This window comes from Meriones unguiculatus, chromosome 20, assembly GCF_030254825.1.
Source record: "Meriones unguiculatus strain TT.TT164.6M chromosome 20, Bangor_MerUng_6.1, whole genome shotgun sequence".
In the NCBI taxonomy this organism is placed as follows: domain Eukaryota; kingdom Metazoa; phylum Chordata; class Mammalia; order Rodentia; family Muridae; genus Meriones; species Meriones unguiculatus.
In genome coordinates, this window is record NC_083367.1 from 10,247,375 (window position 1) to 10,262,581 (window position 15,207).

A 15,207-nucleotide genomic window follows, 5' to 3' on the forward strand; every position below is an offset into this window, starting at 1 on the left:
ATGTTTGATGAACTTTAGATGTATTTACCAAACAAACCAATGCTTTTTTGAAGATCACTGTTGTCTTCATTACCACCATGGTCCTTCCCCATGTAGCTTAGCACTGTGCATTGCCTTGGTGCTGCACAAGTCAAAAGGCAGTGTGTGTGTCTTTACAGTCTTTAAACAATGCTTCTCTTTCTCAGTCTGGCTTGTCTTAGTGTTTTTAAAAAGATTCTCTCTCTCTCTCTCTCTCTCTCTCTATCTGTGTGTGTGTGTGTATCTCTATCTTTCCATCCCTCTGTTTTTTTCTCACTCCCTCACTTTTCCTTCCCTACTCCTACCATATGTGTGTGTTTGTAGGTGTGTGTGTGTGTGTGTGTGTGTGTGTGTGTGTGTGTGTGTCCAAGGAGGCCAGAAGAGCTTGTCATATACTCTGGAGCTGGTCATAGAGGAGGTACACAGTTGCCTGTCATTGGTACTGGTAACAGAGCTGGGGTTTTACGAAAGAGAATAAAGTGTTCTTAAACATTGAGCTATTTCTCTAGCCCCTTATTGTTTTAAACATTTCTTTTGTGTCATTGCATTTACACACCAAGGTTATTTCTATTATCTTGCATATATGTCCAGAAATGAAATCAGTTGGTAGATGTGGGAAGTAGAATATTCCTTTGTTAGAAAAAGTAACACAGAAATAATGTAGTTCAACATGAAAAAAGCATTCTTCAGAAACTTACTAAACACATCTTTCACTCAGAAAGGAAAATTGATTTCACTTATTTAATTTGACCAACTAAATTTTTTAAAGAGAACATTTTATTTGTTTAATTGTGTATAAGTGTTAAATTTGGTAGAGGAAAATGTTTCCTGCAATTGGGTTATTTTTCCGGTAAGAAGATGAGCATGTCTTATGAAGCCTGAATCAGTAAAATTTTACAGCCGGTTTGACAAAGATCACTTCTGATTGTTGATGTGAATCATATTTGTCTTCTAATTCCAAATGTTCCGTGACCATTTAATCACATTAAATTTTTATTCATGGATTCAGTGAGGAAAAGACAAACATGGTTACCTTCCCTGTCCAAACAAGTAAACAAAATGGTAACGGTGACATAGAAAACTTACAACTAGGTATTCAGATGATGCAACTCTGTCACAAAACCCAGATTCCTAACAATCACCCTTAGTAAAAGTGTATGTGTTTCACCACACTGGTAAAATATCAAATGCTACACAAATATCAAATGTAAAATAAAATACTTTGCTTTAATTTAGAACTACAAAAGTTAGTAGACAATAGAACCAACTGATTATTGCAATGTGGGAGTATCCATCCATACCTCACATCTAACATGTCTTCTTTGGGGTACAAAAATTTTATCTCTGACTCCAAATGGAGTGAAGGCAAGATACCAAGTTTAAAATTCTGTGTCAATGGCTGTTTTACTAATTATCCAGATTCTGAAGCAATCATACAGCCGTAATCATTCACCTCACGCCTGGAAACATAAGTCTTGTTCTTTTGATGAATATTTATAAGACAGTGTAAAGCAGTCTACTTTCTTTTCCCTCCAGGCAAGACAATTTGGAGTTCATCAATATGTATTACCAAGGACTTTTATAAAAGGCACTTCAAAGAAAATTCATCAGGCATTCCTTTTGTCTTGATTTCTGTTAGACTGATACTTCCTTTTGACAAGTATCAATAAATTATCCTCTGATGGCTAGAAACTTGATGTCTTATTCAGAAACTTCCTCACACAGCAAAATGTGGTCATGAGTTTCAAGTGGTATTATTAAGATCCTGCATCTAATTTAAGGAAAGATTGAAGATATGCAAATTGATAATAATAAAACAAACATATATATAGTCACCCTGCAGCACACCAAGTGGATTTTTCCCATATTTGAGAGCTTTCTTGCTGTATACAACTTGTGACTCTGTTATTTGTCATGTGGACATATTTACAATTCCTTCACAAGTGAAGGAAAGCTGGCCTCCCTTCCTGGAGATGGCATAGAACCACATAAATGAAGTTGGATTAGAGTAGCTAGGGAAAGCGGAGAATGACAAGCTGTCTTTCTCCATAAGGCTGATAGGTTTCGCTTTTGAATATTATTGGTTAGAATCACATTTCCATAAGCCAAGCATGAACAAATACAATCGTCTAAGAATGAAAAAAAAAATCATCAGTGCACTATTCAATAGGCTGTGAAAAAGATACTAAACCTCTTTATTTGCATTCTTTCATTTAAAGGAGCTTAGTTATTTTGGTTTATTGCTTTGGCAAGAAGTATTTGAAATACCGGAATTCTACGGATACCCATTTCTATAAATAAACACATAAAACAGCATGCCGACTAAAGAGTCTGTTGTGTTTTATAGCTCCATCTCACTCTTTACAAAGATATGGTTCTAATTATAAAAACATTACATATTCAATAAATGATTTTTGTCACTACCTGGTGTAACATACTATAAATATAATCACTGAGCTAAATTTTAAGGAGACATGATGGGATAAAAATGTGGCATTTCAGCTTAAATATACATTTTGTAAACTGACTCTGGTATTAATCATACAGCTATTCCACCTGAGTTCATGGACAACAACCAAACACACATAGTATTTATAAAACTATAATTCACTATACAAAGATATCTTGGAATGTACTGTTTATTTTACAATAAAGGAACAAATAGTTAAAGCTTTCACACAGAGTACTGCAGGCTAAAACACACATTCATAAAGGCCTCATGATATACTTATCACGATATTACAGAAAAAATTGCTCAAAAATACTGTATATTTAATATGACCAGGTACAGCTGCTAATGCTGATGGTGAGTTCTGAACTACATTTTCAATTTGGGAATGCAAGGATAGCACTGTACCTTCATATATGTTTTTTATTAATTTTATGTGCCAAACATATAGAGGAAACTCATTAATTATTTCTGATCATTGTGGGGTGTTTGTTTCCTTTTGAGACAGGGCCTCACTTGTATAGTCCCATTGGGGAACTTACTGTGCAGGCAATGGTAGTTTCAGACTCAGATATCTGCCTGCTCCTACCTCCTGAGCATTGCGAGTAAGGCACATCCCACCTCATGTCAAATAGCTGTACTTTTATTTAAAAAGTGACATATGCTCTTTTTTTTCTTTAAGTTAGTTGACAGTAGTGAAGCATGTGCTTGCTGGGTCTAAATATCTTGATATAAATCTATGGCACATATATTTTATTAATAGTTTGAGAAGTTTATACATTCATTTTGATCAATTATTTCCATTCTCCAAATAACCCCCAAGACGCACTCCTCACTCCACACCAACACAACCTTTTGTTCTCACTTTTTATTTAATTTATTTACTTTACATCCTTATCCCAGCCTTCTCTCTCCTCTCCTCATGGTCCCACCCTCCTTTACCCCATCCCTCCTCCTCAGAGAAGGGGAGCCCCCCCAACTAACCTGGCACATCAAGTCCATCAGAACTGAGCACATCTCCCACTGAGGATGGGTAAGGCATCTCTGACAAAGTAAAGGGGTCGAAAAGCAGGCATCAGAGTTTATGTCAAAGACAGCCCCTGCTCCCCTTAGTAGGGAGCCCACACGTGGATTAAATCGCCCATCGGCCACATACGTGTAGAGGGTTTAGGTGTAGTCCATGCATGTTCCCTGGTTGGTGCTTCCCTCCGTGTGGCCCCCTGGTTAGTTGAGTCTGTTGGTCTTCTTGTAAAGCTCTTGTTCTGTCTAGGTCTTTCTACCCCCTCCCCCCCCACACACCACTTTTTCACAAGGTTCCCTGCACTCTGCCAAATGTTTGTTTGGCTCTGAGTATCAGCCTTGGTTTTGATCCCTTGATGGGTGGAGCCTTTCAGAGAACAGCTATACTAGGCTCCCATCTGCAAGCATAGCAGAGTATTGTTAATAATATCAGGTGTTGGCTATGAAATACCTTGTTGTAACTTTAACCAAGCAAGTGAAAGCCTTGTAGGACAAGAATTTGTCCTTGTAGGACAAGTCTCTGAAGAAAGAAACTGAAGAAGATACCAGAAGATGGAAAGATCCCCCATGCTCGTGGATCAGTAGGATTAACATAGTAAAGATGGCCATCTAAAAGCAATCTACAGATTCTATGCAATTCCCATAAAAATTCCAACCCAATTCCTTACAAATCAAATTCTTTACAAAAGTCAATTCTCAACCACACATGGAAAACAAACAAACAAAAACCCCAGGATAGCGAAAACAATCTTGTACAATAAAAGAACTTCTGGAGGTATCGGCATCCATCATTTCATGCTATACTACAGAGCAATAGTAATAAAAAACCCACATGGTATTGGCATAAAAACAAACAGGTTAATCAATAGAATTGAATAGAAGACCCAGAAATAAACCGGCACACCTATGGACACTAGATTTTTGACAAAACCATACAATGTGTTTTAGAATGCGAAAGGATTAGCCAAAAGTATGTGGATTAGACATAGGTCATTTGTATTTTATAAGATGCTTCATTTACTATTGACTTATTCTTTTGCTCATTGGAAAAAAAATATGTACAAGAACAAGCAATGAGTGTTATTTTCTATTTAGTAGCAAATCTAAATGTGTTTTAGACCCCCAGAAAAACATATTAAGAACTAACGCAAGTTTATAGAGAGAGAGGGCTATGATAAAAACTGATTTTTTTAAAATTCTTGCTCCTGTCATACATAAAAAACACCAAAAGAAGGCTAAAGATGAAAGACTAATTAGAAGATAGTAAAATAATTAGATGATGGATGGCGAGAATTAAAACACACCATGACCATCACTGAAAAAGAAAAATCAAAATGGATTTAAATTATATGCTGAAGAAAAGTGGAACAACTGCCTCCCACTGAAAGAGGCTGTGCCCTGTTTTCTCTTGAGTGTTGCTTGAGGAAGGAAACAAAGTTAATCCAAATCTACCTCAGGATTCGATTGACTCATGGTCTCTTCTGAAAATGCACAGCCATACCAATAGTCTTGTCAGTGTGAAAAATAAGGTAGTGTGTCATTCCCTTATAATTAGAGCATCACTATCCTTTATAAGTTGGTAAATAAAATGCAATTTTTCATTAACTTTCAGAAATACTTACGATTCCAAACTATTAGCTACAATTTCTGTTGCCAGAATGATGCACTAACAGTCTTCGGGTATATATTTTCCAGAATATTAAAAGGTGCATTTGCAATACACTGAATGGTTAAAATGGAACAATGTATACAGAGAAATGTGCAGAAAGAAGGGCTTTGGAGCTCAAAACATTTGCATTCATGTTTTGTCCTATTTGTCAAGTGAAGATTTCTAAATCACAATTTCTTTAAAAAGATAATTGAAACTCAGTCAAAGAATGACAGTATCAAATACAGCAAATTGCCTTATTTACATAAATAAGGACAGTGCCTGACACTTAGTAAGCACTAATAAATATGTATGATTAACTTGATCCTACAGATAATGTTATTAAGATAATATTATTGCATAAACAGAGCTAGCTAAGTTGATTACAAACATAGTTTGTAAAGTTATTTTGAAGAGTTAAAAGTAACAAGATTTGAAACATCTATGGTTTCTTATTTACATACAAAAGGAAGGGTTCCTAGACACCAAGAAAATGAGAGCCCTTAATAGGACTCAGCAAAGTTCTTGCCAATACTGTTTTACTCTACACAGTGATTTGCTGTTAGTTAGGATACTTGAATACAAAAGTGGTTTTTTGGTCATCAAAAAATTATTAAATATTACTATTTACTTTATTTTTCCAATTATCTTCATAAATATGTGAAACAGGCTTTCTATTTAAAGAATAATATCAGGCTGAGACTGTAGCTTGGTGGTAAAATGCTTGCCTAGCTGTGTGAGAGAACAGGCTGAATTCTTGGTACTTCAAATATTAATAATTATTATCAAGGTAAAATGATATCATATTGTAATGTTTTTTAAAGATTATAATTTTTCTATAATTAACAAAAGCAAAAATATAGTGCTTTTAAAATTTTCAAGTTTCTTAACAGCTGAAACATCCTGAGGTATAAACTGTGTTAGGTCAGAATATTAAACAGTTTCAAAAGCAGTTATATGATAACCTTATCTTTAAAGGTCAAATTGATTAAAATAATCAAGTAAATGCTTCTTATATTACCTAAAAATAAAACACAAAAAATCATCCAAAATGTAAATAACACTCATTATATATTCTTTTTTCTTTATTAATTACACTTTATTCATTTTGTATCCCCCCTGTGGTTCCTACCCTCCTCCAGTCCCAATCCCTCCCTTCCTCCACCCTTTGCTTGCATGCCCCTCCCCAAGTCCACTGATAGGGGAGGACTTCTTTTCCTTCCTTCTGATCCTAGTCAATTAGGTCTCATCAGGAGTGGCTGCATTGTCTTCTTCTGTGGCCTGGTAATGCTGCTTCCCCCTCAGGGGGAGGTAATTAAAGAGCAGGACAATCAGTTCATGTCAGAGACAGTCCCTGTTCCTATCACAATGGAACCCACTTGGATACTGAACTGCCATGGGCTACATCTGTGCAGGGATCTTAGGTTATCTCCATGCATGGTCCTTGGTTGGAGTATCAGTCTCAGGAAAGACCCCTGTGCTCAGACTTTTTTGGTTCTGTTGCTCTCCTTGTAGAGCTCCTGTCTATAAGGACATTTGCTCAACCATGTTTGTAGCAGCCTTATTTGTAATAGCCAGAATCTGGAAATAGCCCAGATGGATAAAGAAATTATGGTACATCTACACAATGGAATATTACTCAGCAATAAAACAAACAAAGAAATCATGAAATTTGCAGGTAAATGTTGGGATCTGGAAAAGATCATCCTGAGTGAGCTATCCCAGAAGCAGAAAGATACACACGGTATATACTCACTCATATAGACATATAATATAGGATAAACCTACTAAAATCTGTACACCTAAAGAAACTAATCAAGAGGGAGGACTCTTGCTAAAATGCTCAATTCCTATCCAGAAAGGCAAAGAGGATGGACATCAGAAGAAGGAGAAAAGAGGGAACAAGTCAGGAGCCTGACACAGAGGACCTCTGAAAGGCTCTGCCCTGCAGACTATCAATGCAGATGCTGAGACTCATGGGCAACCTTTGGGCAGAGTGCAGGGAATCTTAGGAAAGAAGTGGGAAACAGTAAGATCTGGAAAGAATGTTATATATTCTTAATGAAACATTTTAACATATTTTACTACTTTTTTCTGTTAACTTTTTTGTAAATTTTCTTTTTTATAAAAAGTACTTTCTGACACATTATAGTCACTGAAGGCAAGCTACATCACTTCATTCTTAAGTTTATATTTCTAGGTAGGACTGGCAAATGGTTTTAAAGTAAAGCTCTTACTGAGCAATCATACAGACTTGAGTTCATACCTCCAGAGCACACCTAAAGCTAAATACAGTAGTATGCTTCTAATGTCGGTGCTTCTACACATAGATGGGACGTAGATCCAGAAAATGTCCCAAACATTCATGGGTCAGCTAGCTTGGAAATGAAAAGCAAAAAGAGAGCCTATTTTATACAACATAAAAGGTCAGAACCAACCCCAGTGATTGTCCTCTGCCCTTCACATAAACAATGTCATTCGCAAGCCCACAGTCACACAAATAAAGACGAAAACATAACTATCAATGTATTCTTTTAATTTAATTATTTTTAAGACATTTTTTTCTAACAATCTTTTATCTTAGACATGGCTATAAGTAAACAAAATCTAAAAAATCTTCACTGAGCATCTCATGTTTGAGAGTTAAAGATTTAACATGCTTTTAAATATTTAAGTCGTCTTAATGATATTTAAATTGCTTCATTTCAACACAGACTTATCGAACACACATACACACACATACACACACATGCACACACATACACAAGACAGGGGTTCTTTCTGTAGTCCTGGCTGTTGTGGAACTCACTCTAAACCAGGCTTGTCTTATACTCAGAGATCTGCCAGGCTCAGACTCCCAACTGCTGGATTAAAGGTGGATTGTAATTGACAAAGGTGTACTATAATTGTTCTTTTCATTTTAGATATGAAAAGTAAAGCAACAATGACATTTCAGAAAACGTAATAGCTCTTAGTAGAGTGATGACCTTGGTCACAAAAAGAATACCAAAGACTGTGGAAAGCCTTCATCACAACTAGAGTGAGCTGCGTTCTCCTAGGGAAGCTTCTGGAAATCCTGACCATGCTCTCTCACTGAGCCTTTCCTGTCTCCAGATGAACTCTGCTGTGATAGCACAAGTTATCGATTATTGCCTAGACTTCTGTGTAAATGGAATCACCATAAGATGTTTCTTCTTTAACTGGGCAGGATTAGGTTTCCATGCCATGTTTATATGGTTTATCTATAGTGTAAAGCATTGTTTCTCTGGGTATATACACCATAATTTGTCTATACATTCTCTTATTTAAGGACTGCTCATTGCTTCCACTTTTTTAATAAGCTGATACGGTCATTTTATTTTTGTAAGTCGTCCATGTATGTGACAAACGTTTTGAATTCTTTTGACTGAAAGTTCTCAGTTATAAGTATATGTGAAAAGTCTGTCAGATTCCTCAAGTTCTCCATTCACATATAATTGAAACAAAACAAAGAACCAGAACGATGAGTACTTTGTCATGGTGCAGCTTGACCTTATTGATCTTTCTCTGTCTGTTTTGTTTTCTTGTTTATTTTCACTCTGAAGTTATTTCTGTTTAATATTGAAATTATTATTTATTATTATAATATAATTATATTATTTATTATCATGATAATATAATAATAATAATAATTATTATTTTTTACTCACTTTGTATCCCAGTTGTAGCTCCATCCATCATCACCTCCTGGTCCCATCCTCCCTCCCTCTTCCTTAGCTTTCCTTCTCCCCTACTTCACTGACAAGGGAAGTCCTCCTCCCCTACTGTCTGACCCTATTCTATCAGGTTTCATCAGGACTGCCCGGATCCTCTTCCTCTGTGGGCTGGCTAAGTCATCCCACCAGGGAGAAGTGATCAAGGAGCAGGCAACAGAGTTCATGTCAGTTACTTTCTCTTTTCTCCTTGCTAGGGGATACACATGGAGAGTGAGCTGTTTATGTGCTATATCTGAGCAGTGAGGGCTAGGTGTTCTTCATGCATGGTCTTTGGTTGACGCATCAGTCTCTGCAGTTCCGCCTGTGCCCAGGTCTTTTTTGGCTTTATCTGTCTCCTTGTGTGGTTCTTGTCCCTTCCAGGTTCTTCTATATCCTCCTTCTTCCATTTGACTCCCTGTGCTATCTCCAAAGTTTAGCTGTGAGTCTCTGCATCTGCTTCGATCCTCTGCTGGGGGGAGTCTTCCAAACCAAAGACATTAACTACTCCCAAAATCAACAACACTAAGAAAACACAGGATAAAAATGCCTTCACAACAAAAAAGCAAAATAATACAAGGTCACAAACACACAATCACCACCAACTCTACAATAAAAGGAACTAACAATCATTGTTTACTAATATCTATTAACATCAATGGACCGAACTCTGCAATAAAAAGACAAACAGAATGGTTGCAGAAATGGGATCCAACATTATGCTGCATTCAAGAAACACACCTCAGCAACAAAGCTAGACACAACCTCAGAATAAAGGGCTGGAAAAAGATTTTCCAAGCAAACATCCCAAGAAGCAAGCTGGAGTAGCCATCCTAATATCTAATAAAATAGACTTTCAACCAAAATTAATCAAAAGAGATGGAAAGAGACACTTCATTCTCATCAAAAGAAATATCATCCATGAGGACATCACAATCTTGAACATTTATGCCCAATCCTGCATTTGTAAAAGAAACATTATTAAAGCTTAAATAACACATGGATTCCAATACCTTAACAGTGGGAGACTTCAACACCCGACTCTCACCAAGAGACAGATCATTGTGACAGAAGCTAAATAGAGAAATAATGACATTTACAAAGGTTTTAAATCAAATGGACCTATTAGATGTCTACAGAACTTTTAACCCAAAGTCAAAAGTATACCTTCTTCTCAGCACCTCACAGAACCTACTATTGGATTTAAATGACCACTTTACCCCACTTCCCTAAGACAGAAGCAGATGTCATTTATTTGATCCTTTTGTGTTCCCTAATACTGAGTTTGGCACTGTAAATTACTCCCCGTGGGCTGTAGTAGACTCCAACAAATTATGGTGTGCAATGAGTTTCATTTCAACCACTTCAAAGTTTTCGATTTCAGTTTTTATTCACTCATTGCTTCTCAGTTTATTTATAAATTTGCTGCTTAGTTTTCTGTGGTATGTAAAGATTTAAGTAGCTTTATGGTTTTAATTTGTTTTCAATTTGGTGAGAGACCACACATGCTTTGTGAGCCTTAAACTTTTTTTTTTTTTTATTGAGTCTTACTTCTTAGTCAGTGTCTACAGAACACAGTTTTGGTTGTTTTTGGACATTATGTTCTGACACTGTCAAAAGGTCAATTTCAGTGATGCTGTTATTCATTTCCTCAATATCCCTCCATTCTTCATTCTAACTTGTGTGTTATCAATTATTAAAGAGTGGGCATTGCAACTCTAATTTTAAGCAGGTATTTTTATACTTCTTTTTGCAGTGCAGCTAAATTTTCTCTTCTATCACCATGATGAACTAACATCGTCAGAATTAGAAAACAGTATTGTGTTCCGTAACTATATGTGATTTTTTGACTTCACTTTAACAAACATGAATGTCACCACTTTGCCTTTCCTCACACTCATGGGAGCATAATAGGTGTTTTTCTTCCCTTTATTTTTAATTGTTTATGGCTATGTTTACCACAAATGTTGAGACTACTTGCCATTTTAAATTATTAGTAGTATTAATAGGTTTACAGTCTTGCTACATTGATTTTTCTCATCCTTTTAAATTTTTCTGTTTTTGTATGAATGGAGTTCATGTATAATACTTCATTTTTATCTTATTATTTTTCAACAACCTGTTGCAGTTTGAGCAATGTATCAGGCACTAACATCTATCTCTTTGTAATATTGTCGCAAATATTTCAGTCACCACCGGCACAAACATCAGGTGTTCTACAATTGCTGTAATTCTGATGTCCTCTTCTATCCTCTACAGGCACACACACACACACACACACACACACACACACACACTAATTAAACAAATATTTTAAAATAAAATATCCCATCTTTTGTTATTTTGATGGTATTTTAGAGATTATAGCATACCAAGACAAAGCATAACAAATGACGTGAAAATATAATAATAGAAACAATCCAAAATGAAATCCATAAAGTTTAGGAAGATTGATAAAATCATACATTATTTGTCCTACTGTGTCTAATCTGATGCTATTTTTTTACATTTAAAAATTTTTATGAGTAAGAGTGTTTTGCCTGCATGATTATATGTGCACCATGATACCTACAGTAGTCAAAGGATGGTGTCAGGTTTCTTGGAAATGAAATTATGGAAGGTTGTTTTGTTGATGGCAACAAAACTCAGATCTTTTACAAGAACATTAAACATCCTTGACCCATGAACCTCTCTCGAGGCCACTAATCTAATGTTAAACCTAGCATTTATTTCATCTCCACCACCATAGTTTTCAGTTTCTATGTGTTTTTCTTTTGTTCTTGTATCTCTAGTAAACTTTTAAATGAAATGGAATACAATTGCAATAACTACTTAACGTCCTCATCTGCTAGTTCTGAATCTGATTAAATTTAGATTTATTTCGACTGATTGGTATGTTTCTCTTCAGTACGGTTTGTCTACCTATTTCTTGGTATCTTTGATACATTTTCTTAGTTGATACTTCCTGCTTTGCAGTATTCTGGTTATCTTGTATTCCAATCCATAGGCTTGACTGTTGTACTGTGGAGGGAAATTTCTCAATTGTTTGAAGACATTACTATACTACAGAATACATAAAGATATTTTGCATACCTTCATTTTCTTTTCTTACATTATATTAAGTACACAGACCCCTTTAATTTCTACCATTCTCACTTTATCACAGTTCAAAGGTTCATCTGCCTCTTCTTTGTTCTGCTTGGTGACACAGTCTCACAGCCTCTCCCAGGAGGGAAGAGAGGAGCTGTGGGCCTAACTTCATACCCTATTGTTCCTGCTTGCTTCCCTTCACTACTACAAACACTCGATGTGGGCTTTGAGGTTTCATACGTTTAAGACAGGCCTAGTATCACACTCTCTTCCTGCTCCCTGCTGTACCAGATTATGTCACCGTGTCTGCCTGCACAGCACATGCTGCCTACCATGAGGATTATGGACTCAACCTCTGAACTGTAAGCCAGCCCAAATTAAACATTTTTCTTTATAATAGTTGCCTTGATTGTGATGTCTCTTCACAACAATAAGAGACATCTTCCAACTAAGGCACTCTCCGAGGTGAATCTAGATCCTACTCAAGTTGGCAATCAATATTAACCTGTACTATCACAACAATTAAGAATCTATAAAGAATCACACATAAACATTGCTTATAAAATTTTGTTTAATAATATTTTTCTATTATCTGAGCATGAATTATTTTTTTTTGTTTTTTTTTTGTTTTGAGACAGAGTTTCTCTGTGTAACAGCCCTGGCTGTCCTAGAACCCACTCTATAGACCAGGTTGGCCTCAAAATCAGAGATTGTCCTCTGCCTATGCCTTCCCAGTGCTAGGATTAAAGGCATACACAACTGCCTAGGCTTTAAACTTTTAATATATCTGTTTGTCTATTGATTTAGAGAGTTCCTGATCATAAAAACCTTTTTTGGTTATAGTATATCGTATAGAATTGAGGGATCTTCTTTTGATAATTCTGATACAGTGTGTTCACAGTACTGAGTTATTAATGTGTCCCATGTAAGTGTGAAAGGTATTTGGTCAATCAATATAAGGATAAGTTTAGATTCTAAAGTACAAATTTTAGTAGTCCATTTAGTGTATTGACATTTGAATCTGTAACCTTAATTTTATAAGCACATCTTCTTCAGAAAGGTAATATTTTTTTATTTTATTATTATTTTTTTAATCAGTTACATTTTATTAACTCTGTATCCCAGCTGTGTCCCAATCCCTCATTCCCTTCCAGTCCCTCCCTCCCTCCCTCATCTCCACCGTGCCCCTTTCCAAGTCCACTGATAGGGGGGACCTCCTCCTCATTCATCTGATCCTGTTTTATCAGGTATCTTCAGGACTGGCTGCAAAGCCCTCCTCTGTGGCCTAACAGGACTGCTCCTCCCTTCGGGGGTGGGGAGGCCAAAGAGCCAGTCATTGAGTTCCTGTTAGAAATAGTCCTTGTTCCCCTCACTTTGGGAAACCAATTGGTTACTGAGCTACCACAGGCTACATCTGAGTGGAGGTTCTAGGTTATATCCATACATGGTCCTTGGTTGAATGTCAGTCTCAGAAAAAACCCTGTGCCCAGATATATTTGGTCAGAAAGGTAATATTTATTAAGTATCAGAAGTGTTTGAGACCTCTAAACAAGCAAGAAAATGTAAATCAAAAGAATTTCCCAAATAAAGGTTTGTTAGTAATTTTTCTTTTATACTAACATGTTTAAAAAACTAAATAATAGGTAGGTCAAAGTTTTTTCTAACTTATTAAACATCTTGGATTTTACTATTTTTTCTTGCTGTTGTGCTGAGTGCAAAAATATTATTTGATATTTAAGAATCACAGTATGTATTTATAACAATATCATTTTTATGAAATTTAATTATCCCGCAAAAATTCTTCAGTGAAAATTATTCCATCTTTTAATCTTTATAAACAGGAAGAAGATTAGGAGACGGCAAAGTAAATAGGGTGAATTTGAAAAACATAGACTAAAGACATGCATGAAAATGTATAACAGGACTTTCTCGGACTTGACATAGGATAAATGAAGTCACGATGACTTATTAATATTTATAAGAGCTTAGACACTTAGACACTTAGTTTGGCAGATTCTTAGCTATTCTAACCTGACCAGCCCTGGCCTCTTCTGCCATGTGACCTCTTCTTTACATCTCTCACAGCCCTGGTATATCTGTCTCTATCCCCTCTTCTCATATCTCTCTTCTCATTCCTTTCTCTACCAGGAAGCCCTGCCTTCTACTTCCTGCACAGATACTGGCCATTAGATTCTCATTGAAGTCAATCAGAAATGCCTTAGGTAGATGAGGGGGACAGAGATATGATTTATACAGTGTATCCCAACAAGAATGTCATAGTGTAATTCTTTATTTTGTATAATGAACAGCTATGTGTGAAAAGCTAAATATTAAAAACTATTTCACTATATAATAGAAGTCAACCAAATACACCTCATTCAATAAACTAAACATTTTCAGTCAAGAAACAAATTGGGTAATTCTAACAGAAGGCATTGCGGTTCATAACACATACTCATTTTGACCTATAAAAAATTTCAAACAATTCTAACAGAAGGTCTTTTTTGTCACTGAACCAGATTTATAAAATCATAAAATTCTTTTTTTTTCTGACAGGAGAATTGCTGTTATCTAGACACTTTGTACAAAATTTATTATAGAATCTAAAAAGGGACAATTACCTGTGGAATTTTACATCTCCTTGATTCACTTACATAATCATTATAGATATCATATAACAAATTACTTAAAGTTTTAGTGGATTAAAACAGTAATGAACATTTTATATGGCAAGGTTTCTAGATGGTTGGTGGAATCAGGTTAGTTGGGTGATAGTGGCTCCTAGTTTTGGTGAAGTTTTCATCAAGATATTGGTCAGGATAATTTTAGCTGAAGGTCAGTTGATACTGGAGAACCTCCTCCCGTTGGATTGTCCCTGTGATGAAGACTCACTGACGATTTTGGAAGTGAGGCTCAGTTCTTTGCATGGTGGGTCTACCTTCTCACTGTGTGAGTTTCCTCATTATAGGACAACTTCCTTGAAAACAAGCTAAGAGAGAATCCATGTGTTTATCACTCTTTTATTACTGTGAAGAGACACCATGACTGAAGCAATTCTTATGATAGAAAAGCACTTAATCAGAGGCTTGCTTACAGTTTTAGAGGGTTACTACATTACCATCATGGAAAAGAGCATACAGCCAAGCAGGTGGGCACTGGAGCAGTAGCTGAGAGGTAACATCTTAATCTGTAGGCAGAGAGAGAGAGAGAGAGAGAGAGAGAGAGAGAGAGAGAGAGAGAGAGGCTGCTCC